General features: G+C 40.6%; 2 protein-coding genes across 5 annotated transcripts in view; one reads left to right on the top strand and one right to left on the bottom strand.

The window, feature by feature from the left end:
- The window catches only part of LOC147015685 (uncharacterized), a 237,713-nt gene that overhangs the window by 35,666 nt on the left and 174,547 nt on the right, over positions 1-27,500 (top strand). Inside the window, exon 2 of one of the 4 annotated variants that reach the window (XR_015049792.1) lies at positions 19,868-20,926. The exons of the other annotated variants lie outside the window; for them this stretch is intronic. The gene's annotated coding sequence lies outside the window, so the exon portion shown is untranslated. Of the gene's footprint in view, positions 1-19,867; positions 20,927-27,500 lie in introns of those variants that run through there. 4 annotated transcript variants of the gene reach the window in all.
- LOC147015687 (fibroblast growth factor 8-like) overlaps positions 1-27,500 on the bottom strand; it is a 51,568-nt gene that overhangs the window by 4,603 nt on the left and 19,465 nt on the right. The gene's annotated exons all lie outside the window — the stretch shown is intronic.

The following is a 27,500-nucleotide window of genomic DNA, read 5'->3' as shown; positions in this document are numbered from 1 at the left end:
TTTTCCCACCTGTCACATGACAATTGTATGTCTCCCCTACCCCCACAACCCACACTACTCCATCCCTCTCTCTCTTTGTCCTATCCTTGGTCCACCCCCTCCTAATACAGTGCAGCATCCTCCCACACCTCTGTCTGTCTTTCTGTCTCCGAACATATCTGGACTGTGCTTATGCCTGGATGGTGGTTATCTCCGCAAGTATCCAAATGGTGGTTATCTATGCACGTATCCGAATGGTGGTTATCTCTGCACTTATCCAAATGGTAGTTATGTCTGCATGTATCCAAATGGTGGTTATCTCCACACGTATCCGAATGGTGGTTATCTCCACACATATCCGAATGGTTATCTCCACACGTATCCGAATGGTGGTTATCTCCACACGTATCCGAATGGTGGTTATCTCCACACGTATCCGAATGGTGGTTATCTCCACACATATCCGAATGGTGGTTATATCCGCACGTATCAGAATGGTGGTCATCTCCATACGTATCTGAACAGTATCCCCTTACCCTACCCTCCCTCCTCTCTCCTTCCCATTCTTTTACTCCCCCCCTCCCTTAATATTCCCGTCTGCGAAGTGACGGGTTGTATTTGCTAATACTTAATATAGTGCAGATATTTTCCTGATGAGTGTTTCAAATAAGCATGAAGTAATTAAATGTGACTTCAGATATATATCGCTAATTTGTATCGATAGACGCATCAAATCCACCTTCATTTCTGTGTCAAAAAATCACTTCCTTCTGACATTTTATTCAATGTGTAAACCTTTGGAATCTTTGTTAAATGTGTCACAAATGCAAGTGTAGGTGGCAAATTGAGCGTCGTCCCTTTGAGGCCATGGTATCTGCAGCAAAATTTAGTGATAGGTCATAGGAGGTGTTGGGATACACCTGCCAATTGGGATACAGGCCAATGCTGAGAGTGAGGGGAGGGTTGCAGATTGCCATCGATGACGTCGCAATCAAAGTCCTAAAAGGCGGGTGTAATAGAACCGGGGCAGAGAACTGAAAGGAAGTGACCCTGGAAGGCGACAGAAAACTACGCTTGTGGAGCGGAAGCCGTGCCCCATCCAGCCGATGCTGCGCCCAATCCACAGAATCACGTCCCTCCCTCCTGTCACCCTTGCACCAGGACAATTTACCATAACTCCAAGCAGGGCGATCCTGAATGAATTTGCTGGACTGGGGAACCGGAACGGTTCAGCGGCTGCAACAACAACAACTGAACGTGGTTGCCACAGGGAGTCTTCGAGGTGGGTGATGGTCGTGGTCATTTTAAGATGACTCTCTGGATTTGGATTGGGGAACCAGAATGGTCCGGCGGTGGCTGCTGCTGCTGCTGCTACTGCTGCTGCTGCTACTGCTGCTACTACTACTACTACTACTACTACTACTACTATTACTACTCCAACATATATATATATATATATATATATATATATATATATATATATATAAATATATTATACTATATACTGTATGCAGAAACTGCCTATAGAAAGTATACACCCCCTTTCAAAATTTTAGCCTTTTGTTGTCTTCCATATTGGAATTAAATTGCATTAAATCAGACTTTTATTTTCACCTTTATTTACACGCGTAACCCACAACTTCCAAGTGAAGAATAAATTCTACAACTTTCAGAAAATTAATTAGAAATACAAAACTAGAATATCTTGGTTTGATACTGTAAGTGTCCACCCCCCTGAGTTAATACTTGGTGGATGCACCTTTGACAGCAATTACAGCTGTGAGTCTGTTGGGATCGGTCTCTACCAACTTTGCACACCTTGACTGGGCAATATTTGCCCATTCTTCTGTACAAAACTGTTCAATCTCAGTCAAGTTGCATGGGGAGTGTTGATGGACAGCAATCTTCAAGTGATGCCACAGATTTTCGATTAGATTTAGGTCAGGGCTCTGACTGGGCAACTCAAGGACATTTATATATTTGGTTCCTTCGTCACTCCAGTGTGGCTTTGGCTCTGTGTTTCGGGTTGTTGTCATGCTGAAAGGTGAACTTCCGCCACAATTTCAGCTTTAATTCTTACAGAGGGCAGCAGGTTTTCCTCTCGGATTTTTCTGTATTTTGCTCCATCCATTTTCCCTTTTATCTTGGAAAGTGCCCCAGTCCCTGCTGATGAGAAACATTCCCATAACTTGATGCTGCCACCACCATACTTCACAGTAGGGATGGTGTTCTTTGGGTGATGTGCTGTGTCGGGGTTGCGCCAAATGTAATGTTTTGCATTTAGACCAAAATGTTCCATCTTGGTTTCGTCAGACCACAAAACTTATTGCCACGTGGCTTTGGAATCTCCCAAGTGTCTTTTTTGCATACCTCAAATGGGACTCAAGGTGGGATTTTTTGAGTGATTGTTTCCTTCTTGCCACCCTGCCATACAGACAAGACTTGTGGAGTGCTTGGGATATTGTTGTCACATGCACCTAGTGACAAGTCTTCACCATAAAGCCCTGTAGCTTTTTCAAAGTTGCCATTGGTCTCTTGGTGGCCTCTCTGATCAGTCTTCTCCTTGCTTGGTCATCCAGTTTGGAGGGATGGTCTGATCTAGCCACGGTCTTGGTTTTACCATACACTTTCCACTTCTTTGTGATTGTCTTGATTGTACTCCAATGGATATTCAAGGCCTTTGAAATTACATATTATGTAATAAATTACATAACATATTGTTATGTTTGTGGGGTAGATGGAGAAATTTCATCGGAAAGTTAGGATTGAATAGAGTTGTTTTGTCCTTGGATGTGTAGGAGAGATCTCGATGTACTTAAGTAGGGAAACTGTGAGCTGAAGTGTTACGTGTCACCACATTGGGGGTGGGGGTGGTGGTGCAGTGCCAATTAGATAAGGATTAAGGATAAGTTCCCTCAGTATAAGTCCCCCCCCCCCCCCCGTGACCTTTCCCGATGTTTTTGTATTGCTAACCAGCAATGATAGAATTATGACTGTTCGGCTGAGCCGTGAATAGGGTGCGTGTCTGAGGAGTGAAGAAGAGATGCCTCGTAGCCTGATCATGGGGACTCAGAAATCGCCTCGTTGTGTGGGCCATCGTTGTGAACAGACCGGGTGCGGGAGAGGAACGGTTGGCATATTCGCTCTGGAGAATAAGCTACATGAGCCCTTACGTCAAGTGCCGTCTCCAAATTACATCCTGTACATGTTCCCGCTCAGAGAGAGACGGTGGCATTTTGAGTGCATTTTTCCTGCGCAGTGACAAAGTGGTTTTGGTGACCTTCAAGCATGAGAAGCCCATCTCTGGGCACATGGCTCAGTGCTGGGATAAAGGAGGGATTTTTATTTTATTTTTATGTTCTCTTGTCGGTATTTAAGTCCATGTGGAGGTGCCTCAATTAGATTTAGATTTACTTGACCTCTCGTTTTTCTTTCATTATTACAATTTGAACTCTTGTTACTGTATATATTTAACCTCCGCCATCGAAGATGGACGGAGGTTACTGTTTTCACCCCTGTCTGTTTGTTTGTTTGTGAACAGTATTATGGAAAAACTCCTGGATGGATTTCGATGAAACTTGGTGGGGGGGATTAGGTATGGTCCAAGGATCATGCCATTAGATTTTGGACTTGGTCCAAAGTCCAATATGGCCACTATGGTGGCCATTTTGAAAAAATATTTGAATTTTATGTTTTTGCATTTCTACATGTTTTCAGTGATTTCCAACCCAAAAAAAAATTGTTTGAGAAAAAAAAAATAATTTTGCAACTTTTTTTCAAAAAAAGATCGATTTTATTTGAAAAATATTTGATTTTTTTTTTTGCATTTCTACATGTTTTAAGTGATTTCCAAGCCCCCCCCCAAAAATTTGTTAAAAAAAAATTTGCAACTTTTTTTTTCAAAAAAATTTCGATTTTATTTTTTTGGCATTTCTACATGCGCGTCGATCGAGTTTAGTTTATTCAATCGTGGTTCAGTAGAGTCTGATCCGTTTTGACCTACAATGAATAGGATATCAGGTTCACTTAAGTGACCCAGCAGTGTTGGCGGCGGAGGTTTTGCACTCTACTGAGTGCTCCCCTTCTAGTTGATTACTGTTATGAAATTATTTGTTCTATTTCATTTGCTTGTGTCCGTGTATCTGTTGTGGGTCGAGTAAAAGCCCTGTGCTGTTCCACTGTGAAGTGCCTAGCATTTCTTTAAACACAGTTCTAAAACATATCTTCCACCAGCCACGCTGTCACCGCGCTACACAGTGTGTCACACTATTCATATTATAAATTGAGCTGTGCAGCTTGTTCTCCCATTTGCACTATAAAAACGCTTCACTGCATCTAGTACAAGCTGCTAAAGATGTCACCCCCCCTCATGTTCCTGGAAGAGTTATCACTGGAAGAGTTACACAATTAATACGTTTCACCACATCTACCCCCATCTGAGTAAAACGTTGGCATCCATGAGTTACATAATTAAAATGCTTCTCCGCATCTATTACGAACTGCTGAAGATGCCACCCCCCCCAACCCCCTCCTCCAAGTTGCATCATTAAAGTGTTTCACCACATCAAACCCCAGCTGAATAAAACTTTTCTATTCACGAGTTAAATCATTAAAATGCTTCACCGGATCTAATATGAGCTGCTGAGGATATCACCTGCCCCTTCTCTGGTTAGTTAGACAAATCAAACGCTTCACCACATCTTCCCCCAGCTGAGTAAAACGTTAGCATCTGCCAACTCCCGCAGCTCCCCACAATTCCCACATGACTACTTATGTGCAGAGTGTCCTGGGTCTCAATCATTCTTTTCGTCTCACTGCCTTGACCGGTATTTTGCCACTTGTTCTGCTCATTTGCTTATTGATCAAGTATAGCTGGTCGTAGTTCATGAACTGGTCATCATTTGCGTTACAGGGTCAAAATATTCAATTTCTCAGTTTTCTCTGTGTTGATAGACGTCACCAAGCTACATGCACTTGTGTGAAAAAAATTAGCAAAAATCACTAATTAACGGCGAATATGGTATTATTAATTATGAACTTTAATGGATAATGCATTACAAGGAAAACACATTTTCGCGTTTATCTCGAATTCACCCTTTCTGAGTAAATTGGATGTGGATCAGTTATCCTTTGGCCGTTTTGGACAATTCAAGTGCCAAATTAATCCTGAGAATCTGCTGGATACATAACTATGTAAAGATATTTACTAGATCTCTTTTAGGAGTTTGTACATATTGGTCAGGGTTTGCTGAATAATAACGAGTTGAATAATCAATTTTGCATCATGCAACAGCAAGTCCCAAGTGTTACTCACCTAAAAAAGAACAAAATAGATTAGATTAAAGCTTATTGATTGAAATAAATTCAGTTTATTCCAAATTTGACTCACCACATCCACCACCTCCGCCACATCCGCCGCCTCCGCCTGTTTACTCCACCCCTGACTTGTATCACTTATTTGCCTGTTACACAAAAACCGTTGCATATTTTTTATTTCTGTTTTTTCCACATAAAACTAGACAAAATTACCTTTCTTCTCGTACTTAGATATCTATATATCTGTGGTTTTTCTGGTCTGTAGTCAAAGTGGAAAGTAGATGTTTTGAAAAACATGTAACAACTCCGCCTTTTTAGGGTGACCAGTTCATGAACTACGACCAGCTCCCAAGCACAAGAACAGTGCCGGCGATATGTCGACTGTCAAGAGGCAGAAGAAAGTGCTGAGTCACAAAGTGGATCTGTTGGACCGGCTGTCGAGGGGATAGAGTGTGGTCTCTGTGGGCAGACTGTATGGAGTAAACAAATCCATTGTTCACTTCATACGGAAGAACAAGAAGGCAATCTGAGAAAGTGTTGCGGTGAGCGCTGTACTGAGCACCAGAATGGTCACCCACATCTGGGATGTCCACATACAAAGGATGGAGAAAGCTCTCAGTGTATGGATTGAGGACAATATGCAGACGAACATGCCTCCTAAGTGGACCTCTCATTCACGCAAAGGCAATGTGTATGTACGAGCATCTGGCTGGCGAGGGTTGCGCGAGCACAAGTGATGCGGGTATGAGTGATATCTCTTCTCCTCTACGGAAATGCAAAATGGGACTATGACGAAGCCCATGATGCTGTAACATTCCCAGAACCTGTGCTCTCAAGGGCAAGAACAAGCATAGACTGCCCGTGTTTTGGAGGGCCAACAGGAAGGCGTGGGTGCCGGCAGCAATTTTGATCGACTGGTTCCATCACTGTTTCGTCCCTCATGTGGAGAGCTACGTGGTGGAACAAAACCCTGCATTCAAGGTTCTCCTGCTCGTCGACAACGCTCCTGGCTAACCCAGGGATCTGAAGGTGGCTCACCTGATTAAGTTATTTATACAGTAATACTTTGATTTATGTCTCCCCTTTTGATGCAATTTCACAAATATGTCATCATGTTCTTAATACCACTATCCGACTTGCATCGCCTCAACTCACGTCGCATTAAGAGCCATATCTTTTAATCTCAAGCATTTTTAGAACTTACAAGACTGAGAAAGATGCCCGAATACACTGCGAAAGTACCAAATTGGGAAACTGCAAAATGTCCGAAAGAACGACTTTGCGTCACACATGAAGAAATGTGCTGTATTGTAGAGTGAGTGAGTGACTAAGGCATTGTAAAAGTGTTCCCTTGAAGTGAAATGAGATGTTATTCGTTGAACTGATGCTGGTTAATATATCGTTGATGTTACCAGGTTATTAAGTTTTCTTCTGACTATGGTGAATACCATCTATAAACGAGAATGGCATTCGATAGAGCACATACCTCCACCACATAATGCCTGATCCACGAGAACATATCGGGCCCATTACATTTTTGATATATCATGCTATATATCGTTCTTGGCCCGATCTCTCAATGGTGAAGAATCTCTTTAATAATTACTAACCCTCATATCCAGATTCAGATCTTCACCAAAATCGAATCAGCTCATCAAGGTCACACACCCAACCTGTCCACCAAGCCTCATCCGAATCTATTCACAACTTTTTGAGATATCATGCTAAATATTAGTTTAGCTCGATCTCTCAATGGTGAAAAATCACTAAAAATTATCAGATCTGGATTAGGATCTTCACCAAAATCGATTCATTTCTTCCTTGTCACACACCCTACCTGTCCATCAAGTATCATCCGAATTTATCAACAACTTTTTGAGATATCATCTTATATATTTCATTTTTGGCCCTCTCTCTCAATGGTGAAGAATCACTTAAGAAAAATTCTAGTAGTCTGATCCAGATCTGGATCTTCACCAAAATCTGATCAGTTTGTCCTTGTGACACACCCAACCTGCCCAACAAATTTAATCTGTACAGTAGATGCCGCTTTATAAATCCACGGTTATAAATTCCAGCCGCTTATTGTGACTAAAATAAGTTGGAACGGAATTTTACATCGAGAAATCTGCCGGATAATAAATCCACCTGCTTGGCACGTGCACGGTCTCAACCTAAGCTTGATGTATGCGCTGCTGTGGGGGTGTGTGTTTAACTATAGGAGAACTGGAAAATCCTAACGTGCAGTGTCACAGTGGAAATCCCATTGACTACAGCCTTGTGCAATGATTTCCAGCTCACTCTACGCTTTCACTTTTCGGTCGTCACAGCGGGTGAAGCATGTATGCGTTTATAGCTTGCGCCGGTTGGTTGAATTATATCTCTCAGCATTTTTGTACTTTAAGAGTCACGAGTTGGGTTGTAATTCAGAGTCAAGATGGCGACCACGAGCAAAAAGAGGAAGGATCTATCCATGGAGGAGAAGGTGGCCTTATTAGACCGTTTCAATGCAATGGCGAAGACACAAGTCAGTGCGAGGCTGCAATCGCGTTGGAAATTTCTCGTGGCCAGCTGCAGAATCTTATCAAGAACGAAGGCACCATCAGAGCAGAGGTTCAAGAGCTAGGCGGTGTGAAGCAGAAGTGGGTGGGGAAAGACGAGGAAGTGGAGAAAGCCCTGCTTGAATGGTGGGAATTTTCGAATCGGAGGAATATGCCAGTGAATGGCCCGATCTTATGTCAGAAAGCAGAAGTCCTTGCGCAAAAAGTTGGTCATCACGACTTTAAGGCCACTGACGGTTGGTTTTCTTGGTGGAAGAAACGGAATGGAATTGTCTTCACTGTTTTGAAGGGAGAAGCGGCTGAGGCGGATGTGGCTGCAGCGAATGAGTTCCGTCGAAATCAGCTGGGAGAGATTCTTCAGTCATTTGACAAGCGGGACATCCTCAACGCCGATGAGACAGGAATCTACTTCCGTGCTCTACCAGACTCGACGTACATTGCCAAGAAGGACAAGAAAGGCAAAAAAGGATTCAAAACGGCAAAAGACCGAATGACATTGATGGTCTGCTGCAACATGGACGGTGGAAAGGAAGATCTTCTTCTGATTGGCAAACCAAAGAAGCCGCGTTGCTTCAAAAATCTTCAACAACTGCCCCTGACCTATGACCTCTCTTCCAATGCGTGGATGACAAGTAGAATCTGGGAGCGCTGGCTTCACGTATTGGATCTCAAGTTCCATCGTCAAAAACGAAAGGTACTTATGCTTGTTGACAATTGTTCGGCACACACTCAAGTCGATGGACTGAAGAGCATCACCGTCAAGTTCCTCCCGCCGAACACAACATCAGTGCTCCAACCATGCGACATGGGAATAATTCGGACACTGAAGGCCTACTTTCCACACCAGCTTCGCCAGAACATCATTGATACTATCAATGATAACCAGGAAGAACTTGTAGCCAACGAAGTCGTCAAAAATAACGCTGTTGGACACTATGAATATGCTTGATGTTGCATGGGAAAAAATTACGGCAGAAATGATTCGGAACTGTTGGTGAAAGGGAGGATTTGTTGGAGAACCAGACCCAATGCCAGAAATGGAGCCACTGCCCTCGCCACCACCCGGGCTCACAGCCGAAGTGCTCGATCAATGGATCACCATCAACGCCGACATTGAGACAACAGGCGAAATTACGGAAGAGGAAATGACCGACCAGCTCGTCGGTCAGATTCTCGACGCCACCGAGCCCATAGCTGAAGAAGTGGAAGAAGAAAGCGACAACGAACCCGAGCCGATGCCAACAGAGGCAGAGATGCGGACTGCACTCGCCAAATTGGACAGGGGACTGCAGCCCTCAGGTTTTGCCCATCCCGATTTCCGCCACGTGACGGATTCAATAAAGGAACATTTGCGCAAAACCTTCCCTCCCAAGCAAGCGACCTTGGAGAGATTCTTTTGAACAATCCTCTTGTCACCGTTTGATAAATCAATGTTTTTGTAGCATAAAGCAGTGTTTAACGACATTCGCTTTTTGTCTTATCTATCCAGTAGGTGGCTGCAAATAGGTTCTCCGCTTAATAAATCCAGCCGGTTAATAAATCCAAACGGCATGGTCCCATGCTGGATTTATAAAGCGGCGTCTACTGTATTTGTCTTCAACTTTTTGAGATATCCTGCACACAGACAGACAGGGATGAAAACATAACCTCTATACATCTTCTGTGGCGGAGATAAAAAGTGAAATCTAAGAGGTGAAGTGGTTACGTTTGGTACGTTTTTCAATTCTGATGAGAAAAAAACGAAAATATATGCATAAAAGTTGGCCGGTGCAGACTCGCTCTTCCCACAGTGTGTCACGTGACCAAGACAATGGATAAATAAATTGAATGATTCGCAGAATATTGCCATATAAACAATTGATATATCCAGCTGCACGCACCAACTTATTCATTTAGCTTTAACCAGTGTCCGTGGAAAGTTGTGCAGTAAAGAGCTCGAAATTTCCTTCGACTTTTTGAGGTGTTTTTGTGATGTTTTGGCGTTCTCTTTCCGGACTGTAAAGAGTTGCAAGTGATTGCAATATTTGATTGCAAAATAACAATATTCCGTGGACTATTTATTTATTTCATCCCCCTCACAGTGGAAGACGGGGTTTTGCAAACACTTCTGTGAGTGTCTGTCTTTTGCAAACACTTCTGTGAGGTTGGGTGTGTGATAAGAAAAAAATGATTCGATTTTGGTGAAATGCTTGAGTTCGATTTTGGTGAAGATCCGAATCTGGATGCGAGAATTATTAAATTCTCTGTCTGTTCAAGCCGTAACTTTTCTCCCATTTTAGCTTTTGTCATAAAATTTTCAACAAAGCTTTATTATGATAATATGGAGAAGTCAAACTAATACTTTTGTTCGAATAATTTTCATTACTATTATTAATTATTGTTATTCTTCGACCCTTATGATTATTTTCGGCCTGTTTTTTTTTGCTCTAATAGCAATTTAACTTTTTTTTTTCTCAGCAACCACTTGGCTGATTGGTAGAAAATTTTCAGGTTACAAGAGACCCCAATGGAGAATATTTTAATGATAATTGTGATGTCACAGGTCATGTGGTATGTCAGCCATCTTAGATTAAACGTAAAAAAATTAAAACGTTATATCTCTGAAACTGCTGATCGGAGTCACCAGTCAAGAAATTTGCAGTCAAGAATATTCTTTGGATGAAGTTCGGGGGTTCGATTCAGCTATATTAATGAGCCTTATATGGTCACAATTAAACGATCAGCAGTATGTTGTCCTGATGAGCCCACAAAAAGGGTGAAATTTAGATAGACATATATGCTTTTGTCTATTTGTAGCCATAGGCTTTAATCTCAGTCTGCAAAGGCTTGAGTACCAGATGGATGCCTCCTCGTTTGGAGGTGATGTGTTGGTATAATTTATGTAAACGACGTCAGTGTCGTGTCATAGTCAGTGTGCTTCTTTGGTTGAATTAAATATTCCTGACTTGATTAGTGATCAGCAGGGCAGAGACAATGTGCTCGCATGGCAGGGGACCCTTGTTGCTGACAGGTCGTGCAGCAAGCGCTGTGATGGGACTCAATTTGTGCCTTCCTGCCTTGTCAAGTTAGGGGGTTCGATTCATATATATATATATATATATATATATATATATATATATATATATATATATATATATATATATATATATATATATATATATATATATATATATATATATATATATATATATATATATATATATATATATATATATATATATATATATATATATATATATATATATATATATATATATATATATATATATATATATATATATATATATATATATATATATATATAGTTGTAAATCCCGTTCTCTGACCTAAGCCGAACGCCATGACGTCGCCGCCACGACACACAGCTATGTCTGCAGCTCCCGGAAGAGAGCATCTCGCAGAGCAAATTACAATGGTGTTAAATGTAATTACATGTCAGAACCTGTCACAAATGAATGAAAATTGCAGTCACCGACCGGTTTCACCCTCATTTCTGGTAAACCGGTATAACCGAAAGGTTTCAGTCACAAGTGGATGGAAACTTGCTATGTTACCCTGATGATGCTCCAATGAGGGCAAAACCGGTCGGTGACTGCAATTTTCATTCACTTGTGACAGGTTCTGACATGTAATTACATTTAACACCATTGTAATTTGCTCTGCGAGATGCTCTCTTCCAGGAGCTGCAGACATAGCTGTGTGTCGTGGTGGCGACGTCATGGTGTTTGGCTTAGGTGCAAGAATGGGTTTTATAACATCATATATATATATATATATATATATATATATATATATATATATATATATATATATATATATATATATATACATATATATATATATATATATATATATATATATATATACATACATACAGTATACACACACACACACACACACACACACACACACGGTGGAATTTGTCAAAGAAAATTTGAACAAGACGTTTTGGTCACAAATATACAAACACAACCATATACATTTGCTCCATTATAATAACATAAGGAGAAGAAAAATTAGTAATTGTCAAAAGTCAGCGATACATAAAATCTTCAATTTTCATTCAATTGACCTGAAATTTTAATTATCATTTGAGCTTTTATCAAATTTTCAACAAAGCTTTATCATGAGAATATGGAGAACAAATTATGAATTTGGTTACAAGGTCAAAGGTACCGTTTAGCATATGGAAGAAGTTTGGATACAAAGCGGACGGGCTTTGCATTTTCAGATGCTTTCTGGTTTTTATTCTAATAACATCAGGAAGTCAATGCTGTATCAACAAAAACATAAAATATGTACGTACACACATCAATAAAAATATATTGCCATTGCTCCTATTCTGCTCCTTGAGCGAGTTAATTTCGTTTTAATTAACGAAGTGGGGTACTGGGCAGAAGCTTTTATCTTATTTCCATTGTTTATAATTGCTCCAATGGTTGACGTGACCAAATCTAAAGCATGACTCATTTCCATATGAAACTCAGCCGTTTCGATCAACTTCAACACTTGCATTTTCACATCCAGAGTGATGTTTTTCCTTGACACTTTTGTATGGTTTCCAGCACGAATACTTGCAGGCTTCTTTGCAGACATTATAGGAGTAAAATACCCACGAAATACAGCACAGTACTGAGAGACAGAGACATATATATATATATATATATATATATATATATATATATATATATATATATATATATATATATATATATATATATATATATATATATATATATATATATATATATATATATATATATATATATATATATATATATATATATATATATATAGCACAGTACTGGGTGGTGATCACAGTGTGTGCATATTGTACAATCAATGTCGGCGGGTGTGTTTACTTGGTAAGAGCTGCGTGTTTTGGCTTTTCATTTCTTTTTCGTAAAAGTTTTCTCCAGGGCAAATAGCATTAACAAATCGGCATTCAATGGAGAGCGTTAAGCGAGGTATACCTGTATGTATATGTGTGTATGTACACACACACACACACACACACACACACACCAGTGGGGCATGCTTGCACAACGACTCGGATGCATCCTATGTGCAGACATAAATAAAAGAAATATATATTTGATGATATGGATTGTGAGAGCTTTATCTTCAAGAGAACGAGGTTACAATGGTATGCAAGCCAAAAGACAAACTAAAAATGTTGCACATTCATTACTAGAATCGCACTCGGTGGAACGCATACCTCAGCCACGCTGAACAGTTTACATTTTGTGTCCCACTGATAGGCCAAATCTGCATTGGGACCTGAACAAAAATCAAATTTGCTTGTGCTTGCAACCAACCCATCTCATCCACCAAGTGTTGTCATAACCCATCCACAACTTTTTGAAATATCGTGCTATATATCATATTTGGCTCTATCTCTCAATTGTGAAGAGTAACTTAAATAATTCTCGTAACCAGATCTTCCCCAAAATCGAATCAATTTTTCCTTGGACACATCCAACCTGTCCACCACATTTTGTCTGAATTCATCCATAACCTTTTGAGATATCCTGCTCACAAACAGGGATGAAAACATAACCTATGTCCACCTTCGGTGGTGGAGCTAATTTATTTAATCAGATTATGACCAAAAAAATGTCAAGTTGAGTGATCCAAAATGCTATAGAAATAAATATGCAGTATTTAAAGTGTGCTATTATTATTACTACGATTACTTAGTAATCAACAACTTGCTAATTAAAATTACTTAGAAATTAGCAATATTGAAAACCTATCAATGATGCAAACGTATCAATACTTAAGCACATCGTAGAACAGAGACAGAGAAATCACTTGTAATTGCTTCCTTTCTAATACATAATGTCAAGTTTCCTTCAGCTGGTTTAAAAGCCCATTGTGGTTGCATTATGCAAGCAGATAAATAACTTAAGTTAATCAAGAATTTGTGATTTGAATGAACTCTTTATTTAAAAGTTTACAACTAAAGCAATTTTTCAGGAAAGTATGGCAAAGGTGATAATTAATATAAGAAGCAGAAGAGGCTCATGTAAGCATTGCCTCGTAACCATTTTGAGGATAAGCTCAATTGTTTTGGGTTCCATGACCTGCAGTGAGCTGACAGTTTGCACAGCAGACCAACTTTTATTTGAGCATATTTTCATTTGTGGAAATCTTCCACTGGTTTTGTGATTTTTCTGAGGTAATGGCTTCAAGCTGCATCGGTATGCCAATTGTCAGCTTTCTCATATATGTATATATATATATATATATATATATATATATATATATATATATATATATATATATATGTATATATATATATATCTTCTTCTTTCGGCTCGCTCCCGTTAGGGGTCGCCACAGCGGATCAACCGTCTCCATTTCGCTCTATCCTCCACATCTTCCTTTGACACTCCAACCACCCGCATGTCCGCCCTCACCGCATCCATGAACCTCTTCTTTGGCCTTCCTCTTCTCCTCCTGCCTGGCGGCTCCATCTTCAACATCCTTCTCCCGATATACTCCGCTTCCCTCCTGTGCACATGTCCAAACCATCTCAATCTCACCTCTCTCACCTTGTCTCCAAACCGTCCTACCTGTGCTGTCCCTCGAATATACTCATTCCTTATCCTATCCATCCTCGTCACTCCCAACGAGAATCGCAGCATCTTTAACTCTGCCACCTCCAGCTCCGCTTCCTGTCTTTTTGTTAGTGCCACCGCCTCCAAACCATACAACATAGCTGGTCTCACTACCGTCTTGTATACTTTCCCCTTCACTCTTGCAGCTACCCTTCTGTCACAAATCACTCCTGCAACTCTTCTCCAACCACTCCATCCTGCCTGCACTCTCTTTTTCACTTCTCTCCCACACTCTCCGTTACTTTGGACAGTTGATCCCAAGTATTTAAACCCATCCACCTTCCCCACCTCAACTCCTTGCAACCACACCATACCACCACCCTCCCTCTCATTTACGCACATGTACTCCGTCTTACTCCGACTGACTATCATTCCCCTTCTCTCCAGTGCGTACCTCCACCTCTTGAGGCTCGCCTCAGCCTGCTCCCTACTCTCCCTACAGATCATGATGTCATCCGCGAACATCATAGTCCATGGAGACTCCAGTCTGATCTCGTCCGTCAACCTGTCCATCACCATTGCAAACAGGAAAGGGCTCAGAGTCGATCCTTGGTGCAATCCCACTTTTACCTTAAACCGGTCCGTCATTCCGACCGCACACCTCACCGCTGTCACACTGACCTCATACATATCCAGCACGATCCTCACATACTTCTCCACCAGTCCCGACTTCCTCATACAATGCCACAACTCCTCTCTTGGCACCCTATCATAAGCTTTCTCTAAATCCACAAACACACAACGCAGCCAACCGCCTTTCCACTCTTCATCTTCTTCATAGCAGTCCTCACTTCATCCTCACTGATCCACCCCACTTCCAGATTCACTATCTCCACCTCTTCCAACCTTCTCTCTCTCATTTTCTTCATTCATCAGCTCCTCAAAGTACTCCATCCACCTTCTCAACACACTCTCCTCGCTCGTCAGCACATTCCCATTTGCGTCCTTTATCACCCGAACCTGCAGCACATCCTTCCCAGCTCAGTCCCTCTGTCTTGCCAATCGGTATAAATCCTTTTCCCCTTCTTTTGTATCCAACTTCTCATACAGCTCGTCATATGCCTTTTTCTTAGCCTTTGCCACTTCTCTCCTTGCCTTTCGCCGCCACTCCTTGTACTCCTGTCTACTTTCTTCATCTCTCTGACTATCCCACTTCCTTTTCGCCAACCCCTTCTTCCTTATACTTTCCTGTACTTCCTCGTTCCACCACCAAGTCTCCTTATCTTCCTTCCTCTGTCCAGATGTCACACCAAGTACCTTCCTAGCTATCTCCCGCACCACTTCTGCTGTAGTTGCCCAATCATCCCACCCATCTTTACCACCATCCAACGCCTGTCTCACCTCCTCCCTAAATTTCACGCAACAGTCTTCCTCCTTCAGCTTCCACCATCTGATCCTTGGTTCAGCCCTCACTCTCTTCCTCAACCTCACTTCTAAAGTCATCCTACAGACCAGCAATCGATGCTGTCGAGCTACACTCTCCCCTGCCACCACCTTACAGTCACTAATCTCTTTCAGGTTGCATCTCCTGCTTAAGATGTAATCCACCTGTGTGCACTTTCCTCCACTCTTGTATGTCACCCTGTGTTCCTCCTTCTTCTTGAAATACGTGTTTACCACTGCCTTTTCCATTCTTTTTGCAAACACTACCACCATTTGCCCTTCCACATTTCTCTTGTTGAGACCGTACCTACCCATCACCTCCTCATCCTCTTTATTCCCTTCCCCAACATGCCCATTGAAATCTGCTCCAATCACCACTCTTGCATCCTTGGATACACTCTCCACCACTTCATCTAACTCACTCCAGAAATCTTCTTTATACTCCATCTCACACCCCATATGTGGGGCATATTCACTGATGACATTCATCATCACCCCTTCAATTTCCAACTTCACACTCATCACTTGGTCAGACACTCTCCTCAGCTCCAATACCCTCTTGACATAATCTTCCTTCAGGATTACCCCGACACCATTTCTCCTCCCATCCACACCATGGGAGAACAGTTTGAAACCACCTCCAATTGTCCGAGCCTTACTCCCCATCCACTTGGTCTCTTGTACACGCAGTATGTCCACCTTTCTTCTCTCCATCATATCAGCCAACTCTTGCCCTTTGCCAGTCATCATCCCAACATTCAGAGTTCCAACTCTCACCTGCACACTTCTACCCTTCCCCCTCTCCCACTGCCTCCGGACTCACCTTCCCAGTCTCCTTCTCCTGCTTCGCTCAGCAGTAGCACAATTTCCACTGGTACCCTGCTGACCACCGGTACCGGTGGCGGTCGTTGGTAACCCGGGCCTCGACCGATCCGGTATGGAAATTCGTTTTGTTGTCCGCACAATGATTTGGCATACGTTTTTTTATGCCGGATGCCCTTCCTGACGCAACCCTGGTCGCCTCTTACGACACACAGGGATATGGTACACCTATTCTAACCAGGGCATGTATATTTTTATTGTATATATTTTTCCGGTTGCATATTATATATTTACATGTTTTATAAAATTATATTTACATTATATTATATTTACATATTATATAAAATTATGTATATTTTTACTTCCGGTCTGTGTGTGAACCATTGACTCTGAGCCTATACACCACCAGTGTGGACATGAAAAATGCACATAACTCGAAATTGCGTGGATATTGATGTTTGTAAACCTCCACATGCACTGTCCCAACCCAATAACTCTTAAATGAGGTATCATTCAGCATTATTCATGCTGTGGTTATGATGTTTACCCAGGTCAGACACAATCGGGCAACTTGCACTAACAGCACTGTGTGTTATATATATGTATATATATATATATATATATATATATATATATATATATATATATATATATATATATATATATATATATATATATATATATATATATATATATATATACTACCAGTCAAAAGTTTTAGAACACCCCTATTTTTCCAGGTTTTACTGAAATTTAAGCAGTTTAAAGTTTCAATGTACTCTGAAATTAAAGCATAGAACAAATAAACAATTGTAGACAAGCCGGTAGGCGACATGGGTGGTCGCTAGACTAAGGCGAATTTGAAATATGTAGATGAGAGAACACATCAGATGGCATTTTTGCCGTTCGTTGTTCCATATCGGAACATGACGAGCAACTGTCCATTCATCATTTGTGTTCGATTCCATAACCCTACGTTGGGGAATCCCAACGCGAACGTTTGTGTGAAAGCATATCCTATATATTATTTCTGTTAACGTCTGCGCGTAATTTGACGTTTCTCCTCTGAAACTGCCAGACGGATTGTCACCACTTTCGGCATGCGGGTGCTCTGTGGTCTAATGTACATCACAGGCTATGTGAGATCGCGCCACACGGACAGGTTTGGGAATTTTTGTGGTTGCATTATGCCCATTGTAACCACAATGCAACCACAATTTTCTAATTTTTACATTCGTTTGCATGGCGACGTGTGACGTCACCGCTGAGAGGCGTAATGACGTCATGACTTCATTGGTCATTCGCTGACGTCATTACGTCTGTCGTCAAAAGACCGTCACCGCTGAGAGGCGTAATGCCACTCCGAGAAAACAGCGTCTGCAATGTAAAACCCTCTTCTGCACATGCTGACTATCCCAGAAGGTGAATTTGACACAAAAAAAGCAACAAGAAACATTGTATATAAAGAAATTCGATAATTCACATTGTGAACACTGGATATTTTGACGTCTGAACGAACCCTCACTTTAGAAACTTCGCGCAGAGCATGGGTTTGTCTAGTGGTAATATAATTGCATACTCGTCATACCGTTTTTGACAGAGGTTGATTATAGTGCGCATAAAAGCGAAGAAGCCGATTTTTGATTTTCGAAATTGTTTTTTTTTCGGATTGTTTCAAAAATTTCAAAGTCCCGTTGCTCGGCAACGGTGGCATCCATAGCAACGGTGCTCAAAAGCATACAACTAGATCCTGGTATGAACCTACCCGTCAAGTTTCATCAAAATCGGTTGACTCCTCTGACCTCCAGAGCTCTCCATTACATACAAACAAACAGACATACGGAGAACCTGAGAATAAGGGTAGTCTCGCGACCACCCAATAAAAAAGAAATCATGGAATCGTTTTGTTGAACAAAATTTAATCTAAATTTTTGACTCGTCAAAGTAGCTTCCTTTTTCAGATATAACAGCCAAACATACTTGTGGCATTCTTTCTACAATGGCCTTCACTGCTCGCCTTCACTCTTTCATTCCTCTTTTTTTCCTGCCTTTGCAATAAACTCCCACACTGTTCAATCCCACTCTTCCCTCCCGGCCTTCAAAACAGTTGTTCACCACCATGTCTTATCTTCCCCCATCCAAAACCTTGACCTTTTCTACCCCCTTTATTCCACCCCAAACCCACCTCCTTCAAATTCCCTGCTTTCCTTCCTGAAAGTCCCTCTAATGTCCATCTTGTGTACCCAATGTTTCCCACCTCATCCCTCTCCCTTCCACAGATCTCCTAATGTCTCTGTTCCCCACTGTTTTGTCCTTCCCTCTCCCACCCCTCTTGTCTCATGCCCCCCTTGCTGTGCGTTGTGTGTTAGCTCTCATACGAGCCTCGACATTGGATACAAAAAAAAATATTCTGTGGTCTCGGCAGTGGTTTCTTTTCTGCAACTCTGCTATGGAGACCTGCTGCAATCAGCCTTTTGCACATAGTGCTGGACGAGATGTTAATGTTCAGGCCTGCTCTCATTTCACTTGCCAGCTGCTGACTTGATTTTCTTCCATCACATAAGCTGATCAACTTGAATTGCTTGTCTTGCCTTTGGGAGGTTCTTCTGGGTCTTCCTGCCCTTTTCTTGTCTTGTATGGAGCCAGCTTCTTTCAGGCATTGCAAAGTGTACCTCATACCATTGAAGGAATTCTTCAGCATTTCTGCTATTTTCTTCTTTTTGTTCCATTCTTCTTGCAGAGTTAGGATATTTACATGCTGTTCTGTTGAAAGTTGCTTCTTTGACACCACTTTGACATGTGGACTTTCAAGCAAGGGAACAAGCTGATGAAAACGAATTTCACTAATTTGGAATTTTTATTTTTTTATTTCTCATGAATGTAACTGGTGTTGATTACTTCAAGAAGTTATTATTATTTCCTGCACAAAAATTCACAAACCCTTTCCTGCACATTTTCTGTTTTGTAAGTAGATATTACCAGCACATGATAATATAATATGAAGTTTTGTTCCAAAACACCATAAATGCCAAATTCAAAAAAATTAAGTTACCACCACCAAAATATCATCACAGGGGAGCTCACAGTCGTCGTATATCCATTTTTTTTTGCCAAATCGCCATATTTGCCATTGTTCTGCATTGTAATTACACCCCTCTTGTCATTGTGGCCTCGTGTGTGAAGGGAGGAGTTGGGGCTGCATTGAAAGTTCCTACAGAATGACGTGGCATTTTCCACAAGCTGCATCATGGACCCACCTACATTGGATGCCCACCAATAAGGAGGAAGCTCGCAGGAGCCATCACAGAGAAAGCCACATGAAGAAGAAAAGCGCATGAGAGATTGAAAAAGGGGGGATCCTGCGAGGAGAAAGGTGCTAGTAGCTGGTCCTCGTCCTTGGGAGAGAGAGAGACAGAGAGACCATTATGTGGAGGAGGGCAGTGTGGAAAGCCTGGAATGCGGTTTGATTCGTGGGGAGCTGCTGGACATGGGGGCGCAGCAGAGACGTAGTTGCTTGCAGCTGGCATATCTGGGATGCTGGGGAGGACTCACCTCCTTGGTCTGGGCACCTCAGGGATGTGGCTGCATGTTCCATCATGCCGCATCACTACTGCCCATCTTCCCCATTCATCTTCCCCATCCCCTGGTATATTTTGGCTGGCGCAGCACCGTTGGGCTGTGTGAGATGAGGGAGAAAAGAAAAGACCCCACTTTTCTTTTCTCAATACTTTACTTTTCTTTTCTTCACAAGTTTTTCTTTTCATCTCCTTCTCCCCTGATTTGAATGATGTCCATGTGCCCCTTGTGCAAGTAAGATTGTATAAGAAAGAATACGTGTATGATTAAATCTGCTCTTATTTGCCTTTTGCTTTCTTGCTTGTAATTACTCGCTTTTAAATGATTGCTTATGTGTTTGTAAATAAATAATTGTTTGTTGTTATTTCCAATCTGTGTCAGTTGTCTTTTCCTTCATTGGTCCGACACAGTGGACAAGTATAGTTAGATGGGAAGTTGTACCCTGCCTGGTTTGCTCTGTAAGCCGGTGCTGCTACAATTTGTTCCACTCAGCAGAAGATCACCAGGTGTGGCGCCAAGGTTGTGGCTTCCAGTTAGGTTGCCGTGCCAATAGAAAGGTATCGTGGAAACATTGAAGTGTAACCCTGCCAGGCTGGTAGTTTAAGTCAAGTGGCTACAGCTGTGTAACAACTACAGCCTGTTGGACCACGGAGTTATCTGTGGTCGGCAGCCTCAGGACCAGATATTTGGAAGAAATTTGAGTGCTTTTCCTCATGGCGAACTTGAACCCCAAGCTGTAACAATATTCAACATATATATATATATATATATATATATATATATATATATATATATATATATATATATATATATATATATATATATATATATATATATATATATATACACATACATATGGACATACAGAGACAAGACAGAAGTAAATAGACACTTTAAATTTCTTCATTTAATCTGTACAAAGCAAGTTGTGCTAATATGCAATTTTTTATTTGCAGACACGAGTTCCTGGATCTTGTACAACAATTAACTATGCCTCGAACCCAGGGAGCACACGACCTTTGCGATTTTCAAAAAAGACGAATTGTTAGCGAATCAGAACGTGGAGTCAGCCAGCGTCAGAAAGCTCATAACCTTGGTATTCTGCTTTCTACAGTCAATCAGGTGATTGTGAAATTCACCAGCGAAGGCAAGGAATCCAAAGCTTCCCGTTCTGGTCGATCCAGAAAGGGGACTTCGAGCTGTCAAGCGGTCCATTGAGAAAACTCTCCGTTGCAAAGCAACAGATGCAGATGTTGCAGAGGAGGTCCAAGTTCGCTCAAGAACTGCCGTGCGGTACCTTCATCAACTGGGCTTTATGGGAGAGCAGCTGGGAGAAAACCTCTTCTTAGACCAGCCAACATTCAAAGGAAAAGGAATGGGCTGACGAGATGGCCACCAGACCCTTGGAGTTTTGGCAAACTGTCATTTTTTCAGATGAGTCCCAATTTGCTAAATTTTCTGACAGTGGACACATATGGGCCTGGAGACTTCCCAGTCAAAAGTTATCTTTGAACTGATTGCAGCCAACTGTCAAACAGGTGGTTTTTCAGTGATGGTGTGGGGAGAAATCTGGAGTGCTGGTCGGTCAGAGTTTGTGGAGTGTTGACAACATCAACTCTTCAATATACATTTCTATCTTTCAGGATGGACCTCTCCCTGTATTCTCCACTGTCAAAAACAACAATCTGTTCATGGAAGATGGAGCTCCTTGCCACACTGCAAAAAAGACCAAAGAATGGCAGGACAGAAATGGAATCGAGCGACTTCCATGGCCACGTCAGTCTCCTGACATGAATCCCATTGAACACCTCTGGGCCATATTGGATCGACCTGTGTGGAAAAAGTCCAGGAAACCAACATCACGGGAAGAATTCCTAAACCTTTTGCGTGAAGCCTGGGCAGAAATCCCACAAGAGAAAATTTCGGAACTCGTTAGTTCTCTGCCTGAAAGAGTAAAAGCATTGAAATCAGCAAATGGCATCATTGAAAATCACTGAAAGAATAAATAAATTCTTTAAAAATCACGGTGTCTATTTACTTCTGTCGTGTTTCTGTACATATACAGTGCCTTCAGAAAGTATTCACACCCCTTGAGTTTTTCACATTTTGTTGTGTTTCAGCCTGACTTTAAAATGGATTATATTTAAAAAATTTTGTCACTGATCAAAACAAAATTTCCCATAATGACAAAGTGAAAACGTGTTTTTCGAAATTTTTACAAATGTGTGAAAAACTACATGCAGAAATATCTAATTTACATAACTATTTAGCCCCTGAGTCAATACTTTGTAGAAGCGCCCTTGGCAGTGGTTATAGCTTCGAGTCTTCTTGGGTTTGTCTGTATCATCGTTGCACATCTGGATTTGGGGATTTTTCTCCCATTCTTCCTTGTAGCTCAAGCTGTCATGTTGGTTGGGGAGCATTGGTGAACAGAAATCTTCAAGTCTTTTCACAGATTCTCAATGGGATAGTCTGGCCTTTGGCTGGGCCACTCAAGGACTTTCAGATTATTGTTCTGAAGCCATTCCAGTCTTGCTTTTGCTGTAAATCTTCACCGCAGTCTTTGGTATTTTATACTCTGAAGCAGGTTTGCCTCAAGGATTTGCCTATATTTTGCTCCATTCATTGTTTCCACTATCCTTATAAATCCCCCAGTCCCTGCCGCTGAAAATAATCCCCATAGCATGATGCTTCCACCACCATGCTTCCCACCCCACCCCTTGAGGGACGAGCTGGGCTCAGTTTCTGCCAGATGTAGCACTTTGCTTTCAGGCAAAAGAGTTAAATATTTGTCTTATCAGACCACAGAATATTTTTCCTCATGCTCTCAGAGTGTTTCATGTGCCTTTTTGCAAACTCCAGGCATGCTGTCATATGCCCTTTTCTCAGGAGTGGCTTCCATCTGTCTGGCCACTCTCCCTTAAAACCTAGATCTGTGAAGTGCTGCAGAGGCTGTTGTCCTTCCAGCAGGTTCTCCTATCTCAGTCAAGGAACTCTGTGGGTCTGTCAGAGTGGTCATTGGGTTCTTGATCACCTCGCTGACCAAGGTCCTTCTTGCCCAATTGCTCAGTTTGGTTAGACAGCCAGCTCTCGGAAGAGTCTGGGTCGCTCCATATTCTTTCCATTTCCTAATGGTGGAGCTCACTGTGCTCTTGGGATCTTTCAAAACACTAGAAATTGTGATATACCCTTCCCCAGATCTATGCCTCCTCACAATTCTATCTCGGATTTCTTGGACAGCTCCTTCGACTTCATGGTAGAGTTTCTGTTCTGACATGTACTGTCAACTGTGGGACCTTATATAGAAAGGTGTGTTTCTTTCTAAATCATGTCCAATCAATTGAATTGGCCACAGGTGAACTCCAATCAAGTTGTCGAGAGATCTAGAGGATGATCAAAGGAAATTGGATGTATCTGAGCTCATTTTGGAGTGACATCACAAAGGGGTTGAATACTTATTGACTCAAGACATTTCAGCTTTTCATTTTTCATTGATTTGTAAAATTTTTCAAAAACATAAATTCCATTTTGACATTATGGGGTTCCCATCGTGTGCTGCCTTTTTGCAGACAGAAAGCAAATGCATTTGATGTCCCACAAAGTTTTTATTTTTTATTTTTAAACATGAAATATCACTATTTTCTTTCCTCTGCATTATATGAGAATTAACTTACCTTCATTGCCGCGTTGCCGGTGCATATTTATATATACACCGCAACCGCGATTGCTGTGGCTGAAACATGCATTACCTCGCTTGAGTTGCAATCAAAATGTTATTTTGTTTCTTCAAAACGGTATCTTCATTTAATGACAGAAGATGCGTTGTTCAGTCTTTAAATATAGATGAGGCATTCAAAACAATCTGAGCTGCATGGAGAGAAAAAGATAGTGGCGATTTCTGGATGGTTAGAGGGCGTGGCCTGTTGAATGGATGGCGCTTCTGACCCACAAACACAGCCATATATATATATATATATATATATATATATATATATATATATATATATATATATATATATATATATATATATATATATATATATATAGATTATATATATATATATATATATATATATATATATATATATATATATATATATATATATATATATATATATATATATATATATATATATATATATATATATATATATATATATATATATATATATATATATATATATATAGATATATATATATATATATATATAGATATATATATATAGATATATATATAGATATATATATATAGATATATATATATATAGATATATATATAGATATATATATATAGATATATATAGATATATATATATATATATAGATATAGATATATATAGATATATATAGATATATATATATATATATACATATATACATATATACATATATACATATATACATATATACATATATACATATATACATATATACATATATACATATATACATATATACATACATACATACATACATACATACATACATACATACATACATACATACACACATGAGCCAAACCCATGCTCTGCGCGAAGTTTCGAAAGTGAGGGTTCGTGAAGACGTCATTATATCCAGTGTTCACAATGCGATTTATCGAATTTCTTTATATACAATGTTTCTTGTTAAATTTTTTCGTGTCAAATTCACCTTCTTAGGTAGTCAGCATGTGCAGAAGAGGGTTTTACATTGCAGAGGCTATTTTTGAGGAGTGGAATTACACCTCTCAACAGTGACGGTCTGTCGACGACAGACGTAATGACGTCAGCGAATGACCGATGATGTCATGACGTCATTACGCCTCTCAGCGGTGACGTCATACGTCGTCATGCAAACGAATATAAAAAATAGAAAATCGCCAAAAATTCCCAAACTTGTCCATCTGGTGCAATCTCACACAGCCTGTGATGTACATTAGACCACAGAGTGGCGACAATCCTTCCGGCAGTTTCGGAGGAGATACGTTAAAAGAAATAATATATATATATATATATATATATATATATATATATATATATATATATATATATATATATATATATATATATATATATATATATATATATATATATATATATATATATATATATATATATAGTATAAATAAATATATATATATGATATATATATGATATATATAGAGCCTGGTGTGTTGGCGCAGTGGTTAGGGCAGCGGCTTGGGATCCAAAAGGTCCTGAGTTCAAGCCCCGTTGGGCCACTGAATTAATACACCAGGGGGTTGACTCAGCCTGTCATCCTTCCGAGGTCGGCGAAATGAGTACCAGTGTACTGGGCCGGTGTATACCCCGGTTAAAATAGGTGTACCATATCCCTGTGTCGTAAGAGGCGACCAGGGTTGCGTCAGGAAGGGCATCCGGCGTAAAAAAACGTGCCAAATCACTATGCGGATCGGATGATCCGCTGTGGCGACCCCTAACGGGAGCAGCCGAAAGGAGAAGAAGGATATATATATATATATATATATATATATATATATATATATATATATATATATATATATATATATATATATATATATATATATATATATATACATACATCCATCCATTGGGACCAGACTGTGTGTGGAGTGTTGGTGCTGCCTAAGCAGTCTCCTTGGCTATTGGAGACAATCCTGGATAGGTCGCCACTCCGACACAGGACACCAGCAAGCTGACACTCATTTTGCCGACGTCAGAAGGATTACAGGCAGAGTCAAGTTAAATAAATAAATCGTCTGCCCGTCTTGTAAGTAGAACTGTTAAGTGTTTTCCATCGTTGTAAATTATTGCTTGCATATCCGCGATAAGTCTTGCCCTGTGTCTTTTATTTGTGAATAAAACAATTGTAGAAATGTTCCCAGTTCGTTTCCGTCCTTTCTTGCATTGGTCCAGCATGGTTCAGACCTGAGTTTAGGCGGATTTTTATACCCGATCTGCTCATCCTAGCTGGCACGGCTTTGGCAGTTCCGCTCGACTGCACCCGAACCGGAGTTGTTCGTTGGTAGTTGGAACGCTACCGCAGTCGGTAGAGGGGACCCGGTTCGAGCAAGACGTGCCGAGGGCGTGGTTCCCCTGTAGTCGAAATCGCGTAGTTAATTCGGTAAATTGGTTCTTGACAAAAACGCCCTACACTACGCGATTGAGATATTGGCGTCCACGGTCGGTTCAGCGACCCGCCGGCTCATGGAGTTATCCGAGAGCGATGGCCTACAATTCCTGTGAGTCTGGTGGAGACGACGTAACTTTCCCCACCTCGTGGTTATCACCACTGACCCCTGGCCCACAACAATATATATATATATATATATATATATATATATATATATATATATATATATATATATATATATATATATATATATATATGTATATATATGTGATTTTCAGGATTTTTGTTTTAGATTCCGTCTTTCACAGTTGAAGTGTACCTATGATAAAAAAATTAGACCTCTACGTGCTTTGTAAGTGGGAAAACCTGCAAAATCGGCAGTGTATCAAATACTTGTTCTCCCCACTACGTTTATATGTATATATACACACGTATATATAAAAAAAATATATATATATGCAACAAGGAAAACAAGGAAATCTAACAGGTGGAGGCCATTCAGTCCATCATGCCTGAGTGAACACCACACCAATCCATCCACACAAGATCAAAGGAAAAAAAATGCAAAAAAAGTTTTTAATTTATGAAATATTTTTTGTTTGTTTGTTTTTTGGGGGGGGGGTTATTTTTACTTTTTATTTTTTTTGGTTGTTTTTGTATTTGTTTTTCTTTTCTTCCCCTCAGGAAATAGAGCATGGGTTTGGTTAAAACACACACCACATCAACCACACAACCCCCCTTGACAAGACCCCAACAACAGCACTCCATACACGTGCACACAATCCCCCATCAATGCTCAAACTGCATAAACGTCTTATCAACATCCCCATACCCCTCTATCTCTATAACTTCCAGGTACCTATTGAATTCTAATCGAAACTTATCTACTTTTTCTGCTGCCACTACCTTTCCAGGAAGACCTTTTCATGCATTAACGACTTTGAGTGAGAGTCCCCTGCCTGACTACCGTCTTAACTCTCCTCTTCTTCACTCTCAAGCTATGGTCCCTGGTTCTATCACTCTCTACTCTGTTGAATAATTAATTCATCTGCACTTATTTTATCTCTACCTTTCATTATCTTAAACATCTCTATCACATCTTGTAACCACCTTCTTTCTAGTGAATAAA

Source organism: Eptatretus burgeri, chromosome 12 (genome assembly GCF_056783735.1).
Source record: "Eptatretus burgeri isolate ZD-2024b chromosome 12, Ebu_testis_v1, whole genome shotgun sequence".
NCBI classification, from domain to species: domain Eukaryota; kingdom Metazoa; phylum Chordata; class Myxini; order Myxiniformes; family Myxinidae; genus Eptatretus; species Eptatretus burgeri.
Note: the sequence above shows the minus strand (reverse complement) of the source record. Positions and strands in the feature narration are given on the sequence as shown.